Genomic DNA, 4,516 nt, shown 5'->3' with positions numbered 1-4,516 from the left:
GTTTGAGAAGGTTAGGTGTTATCTCTTCTCTAAATGTTTGGTAGATTCGCCTGTGAAGCCATCTGGTCCTGGGCTTTTGTTTGTTAGAAGATTTTTCATCACAGCCTCAATTTCAGTGTTTGCGATTGGTCTGTTTATATTTTCTATTTCTTCCTGGTTCAGTCTCAGAAGGTTATACTTTTCTAAGAACTTGTCCATTTCTTTCAGGTTGTCCTATTTATTGGCATATAGTTGCTTGTAGTAATCTCTCATGATCCTTTGTATTTCTGAAGTGTCAGTTGTTACTTCTCCTTTTCCATTTCTAATTCTACTGATTTGAGTCTTCTCCCCTTATTTCTTGATGAGTCTGGCTAATGGTTTATCAATTTTTTTATCTTCTCAAAGAACCAGCTTTTAGTTTTATTGACCTTTGCTCTTTTTTCCTTCGTTTCTTTTTCATTTACTTCTGACCTGATCTTTATGTTTTCTTTCCTTCTGCTAACTTTGGGTTATTTTTTGTTCTTCTTTCTCTAATTGCTTTAGGTGTAAGGTTAGGTTGTTTATTTGAGATGTTTCTTGTTTCTTGAGATAGGCTTGTATTGCCATAAACTTCCCTCTTAGAACTGCTTTTGCTGCGTCCTATAGGTTTTGGATCATTGTATTTTCATTATAATTTGTCTCTAGGTATTTTTTTATTTCTTCTTTGATTTCTTCATTGATCTCTTGGTTATTTAGTAGTGTATTGTTTTAGCCTCCATGTGTTTGTATTGTTTACAGATTTTTTCCTGTAATTGATATCTAGTCTCATAGCATTGTGGTCAGAAAAGATACTTGATAAAATTTCAATTTTCTTAAATTTACCAATGCTTGATTTGTGACCCAAGATATGACCTATCCTGGAGAATGTTCCGTGAGCACTTGAGAAGATAATGTATTCTGTTGTTTTTGGATAGAATGTCCTATAAATATCAATTAAGTCCATCTTGTTTAATGTATCATTTAAAGCTTGTGTTTCCTTATTTATTTTCATTTTGGATGATCTGTTCATTGGTGAAAGTGGGGTGTTAATGTCCCCTACTATGATTGTGTTACTGTCGATTTCCCCTTTTATGGCTGTTAACATTTGCCTTATGTATTGCGGTGCTCCTATGTTGAGTGCATAAATATTTACAATTGTTGTATCTTCTTCTTGGCTTGATCCCTTGATCATTATGTAGTGTCCTTCTTTGTCTCATATAATACTCTTTATTTTAAAGTCTATTTTGTCTGATATGAGAATTGCTCCTCCAGCTTTCTTTTGATTTCCACTTGCATGGAATATCTTTTTCCATCCCCTCACTTTCAGTCTGTATGTAACCCTAGGTCTGAAGTGGGACTCTTGTAGACAGCATATATATGGGTCTTGTTTTTGTGTCCATTGAGCCAGTCTAAGTCTTTGGTTGGAGCATTTAATCCATTTACATTTAAGGTAATTGTCGATATGTTATGTTCCTTTTACTATTTTCTTAATTGTTTTGGGTTTGTTATTGTAGGTCTTTTCCTTCTCTTGTGTTTCCTGCCTAGAGAAGTTCTGTTAGCATTTGTTGTAAAGCTGGTTTGGTGGTGCTGAATTCTCTTAGCTTTTGCTTGTCTGTAAAATTTTAATTTCTCTGTCGTATCTCAGTGAGATCCTTGCTGGGTAGAGTAATCTTGGTTGTAGTTTTTTCCCTTTCATCATTTTAAATATGTCCTGCCACTCCATTCTGGCTTGCAGAGTTTCTGCTGAAAGATCAGCTGTTAACCTTATGGGGATTCCCTTGTATGTTATTTGTTGTTTTTCCCTTGCTGCTTTTAATATTTTTTTTTGTATTTAATTTTTGGTAGCTTGATTAATATGTGTTGGCATGTTTCTCCTTGGATTTATCCTGTATGGAACTCTCTGTGTTTCCTGGACTTGATTAACTATTTCCTTTCCCGTATTAGGGAAGTTTTCTACTATAATCTCTTCAAATATTTTCTCCATCCCTTTCTTTTTCTCTTCTTCTTCTGGGACCCCTATAATTCAAGTGTTGGTGCATTTAATGTTGTCCCAGAGCTCTTGAAAGTGTCCTCAATTCTGTACATTCTTTTTCTTTATTCTGCTCTGCAGTAGTTATTTTCACAATTTTTTTTTTTTTTCAGTACACGGGCCTCTCATTGTTGTGGCCTCTTCTGTTGTGGAGCACAGGCTCTGGACGCATAGGCTCAGCGGCCATGGCTCATGGGCCCAGCTGCTCTGCGGCATGTGGGATCTTCCCGAATTGGGGCATGAACCCGTGTCCCCTGCATTGGCAGGTGGACTCTCAACCACTGCGCCACCAGGGAAGCCCTATTTCCACTATTTTATCTTCCAGGTCACTTATCTGTTCTTCTGCCTCAGTTATTCTGTTATCGATTCCTTCTACAGAATTTTTAATTTCATTTATTGTGTTGTTCATCATTGTTTGTGTGCTCTTTAGTTCTTCTATGTCCTTGTTAAACATTTCTTATATTTTCTCCATTCTATTTCCAAGATTTTGGATCATCTTTACTATCATTACTCTGAATTCTTTTTCAGGTAGACTGCCTATTTCCTGTTTATTTGTTTGGTCTGGTGAGTTTTTGCCTTGCTACTTCATCTGCTGTGTGTTTCTCTGTATTCTCATTTTGCTTAACTTACTGTGTTTGGGGTCTCCTTTTCGCAGGCTGCAGGTTCATAGTTCCTATTGTTTTTGGTGTCTGCCCCCAGTGGCTAAGGTTAGTTCAATGGGTTGTGTATGTTTCCTGGTGGAGGGGACTGGTGCCTGTGTTCTGGTGGATGAGGCTGGATCTTGTCTTTCTGGTGTATAGGACCATGTCCGGTGATGTGTTTTGGGGTGTCTGTGACCTATTATGATATTAGGCAGCCTCTCTGCTAATGGGTGGGGTTGTGTTCCTGTCTTGTTAGTTGTTTGGCATAGGGTGTCAGCACTGTAGTTTTCTGGTCGTTGAGTGGAGCTGGGTCTTAATGTTGAGATGGAGGTCTCTGGGAGAGTTTTTGCAGTTTGATATTCCATGGAGCCGGGAGGTCTTTGGTGGACCAATATCCTGAATCCAGCTTTCCCACCTCAGAGGCACAGGCTTGACACCTGGCTGGAGCACCAAGACCTTGTCAGCCACACAGCTCAAAATATAAGGGGGAGGAAAAAAAGAAAGAATAAAATAAAGTTATTAAAATAAAAAAATATTATAGATTAAACAAATTAAAAATAATAAAAAATGGAAAAAAAGAAAAAAACAGAAAGAAAGGAAGAAGAGAGCAAACAAACCAAAGAACAAATCCACCAATGATAGCAAGCACTAAAAACTATAGTAAAAGAAAAAAAATGGACAGAGAGAACCCTAGGACCTAGAAATGGTAAAAGCAAAGTTATAATGACAAAATCAAACAAAGAAGCAAACACACACTCACAAAAAGAGAAAAAGGAAAAAAATATATATATCTTTTGGGAAGTCTGAGGTCTTCTGCCTGTGTTCAGTAGGAATTGTTCCACATGTAGATGTATTTCTGATGTATTTGTGGGGAGGAAGATGATCTCCACATCTTACTCCTCCGCCATCTTGAACGTCATTCTATTCTATTCTTCTATTCAATTCTATTCCATTCCACTCTGTTCTTTCAATTAAGAAGAGCTGCTGGCCATTACACATTACTCTGATGTGATAGACCACTAATGTGTTACAACTGGTGGTTTGTAAAACACTGTAATCTACAGCATTTGGCATTGGGTCACAATATGAAAATTGTCCATTTGTTTTTAATTCAGCATGGCTGGAAAGTGATTAAAAGGCATTAATAAAAATCTCTGCTCCCTGATCCGTCCACTTTCTGATCTAACGAATCGTCCTTTAAAAATCACTCTGAACTTCATGAAGGGACATCCCCCTTTCTCTTACTTGGCTGAATGGGAGTCAAGAGGACCAGCTCTTCTCCGAGCTCTGCCACTAAATGTGAGACCCTGCACAGGACCCACCTCAGCCTCTTTTCTCTAGTCTGTAAAATAATAATATTATTAACAGTTAAGATGTTTCTAGTGACTATGTGCTAGTCACTATTCTAAGTGTTTTATGTGCACAAATTCATTGACTCCTCACTGTAAATCTGTGAGTGAGATGCTGTGTTTGCTGTGACATTATAGCTGTGGAAGTAAAGCCCAGGAGAGGTTTTGCTAAGGTCTATGTGCTGAGGCTGTAGACCTACAACGGGAGAGCCAGGATTTGTGCCTGGACAGCCTGTACCATTATTTTACACCACCTAGTTGGGGCTCATTAAAATAGGTGATCTCCCAGGTCTTCCTCAAATCTGACTTTCTGTATTTCTCCTTGTCATGGTGGTTGGGAGTTTCTCAAAGATTCAAATTAACCTCCTTGTAGCTTTTTGGAAAATGTCTGTGATATATGGCCCTAGAGCATTATTACTTCTATAAGATAAACCCCAACCAATGTTTCTTATTCTAGGAAGAGGTGTCTCTCTCTGTGTGTGTGTGTGTGTGTGTGTGTG

Source organism: Phocoena sinus, chromosome 17, assembly GCF_008692025.1.
Source record: "Phocoena sinus isolate mPhoSin1 chromosome 17, mPhoSin1.pri, whole genome shotgun sequence".
In the NCBI taxonomy this organism is placed as follows: domain Eukaryota; kingdom Metazoa; phylum Chordata; class Mammalia; order Artiodactyla; family Phocoenidae; genus Phocoena; species Phocoena sinus.
Note: the sequence above shows the minus strand (reverse complement) of the source record.